This window comes from Carlito syrichta, unplaced genomic scaffold (assembly GCF_000164805.1).
Source record: "Carlito syrichta isolate Samal-C Ts95f unplaced genomic scaffold, Tarsius_syrichta-2.0.1 Scaffold313936, whole genome shotgun sequence".
NCBI lineage: Eukaryota > Metazoa > Chordata > Mammalia > Primates > Tarsiidae > Carlito > Carlito syrichta.
Window position 1 is genome coordinate 756,390 of NW_007258032.1, and position 757 is coordinate 757,146.

Below are 757 nucleotides of genomic sequence, written 5' to 3' on the forward strand. Positions count from 1 at the left end.
GCCCGCCCGCGGGTGGCGCCGGTGGATCTTGGGGGAGGCGCGCACGCGCCCAAGCGCCGCCTGTTTTCGGTTCGAGAATGTTGCGCCCCTTCCCCTGCCGGGAGCCTGCCTGTAGCCCCCGGAGTGCGGCGACTCAGGGGCTGTCCTCGGAATCCTGGGGGAGGGGAGATAGCGCCTTAAGGGCTCCCGCCAGCACGGGGCTTCCGATCACCAGACTCGCGCCCTTCCGATCTGGGCCTGGAGTCTGCGGAGAAGCGGAGGAAAGAAGGGGGTTGATTGGGAGAGGGGCAGCCATCCAGGACTGGAGAGGAGGTCGGGTGAGACCCCGCTGCCCGCCTCCACCTCCTGGCTCCGGGCTGGGCGGTGGAGAGCGTGCTTCCGCCAGGAGGGTCGTCCCACGCAGTTGTCAGCCTCCACCCCGCACACCTGCGCGGAGACGCCGAGCGCGGGCTGTGCCCCGACCAGGGCCCCGCCACCTGGGCCTTTCCCTTTGTGCACCTGCTCCAGTGGGTTCCTGTTCTGTCTGTCACCGGCCAGGCGCGTCAGTTCTCCCTCCCTTCTGGAAAGGCTGTCGTACAGCCTCCATGCCGGTCCTCCGCCCCATCAGTGGCTTCCTTACGTGGGTCCAGGTACTACCTGACAGGCAGCAGAAGACTAACCCAGTTCAACAGAGAGCTCCGCGGGAAACCACCTGAGTAAACACGAATTTGGTCAGATTGTCCCCAAATCCTTTCCACGGGGGGGGGGGGGGGGGGGG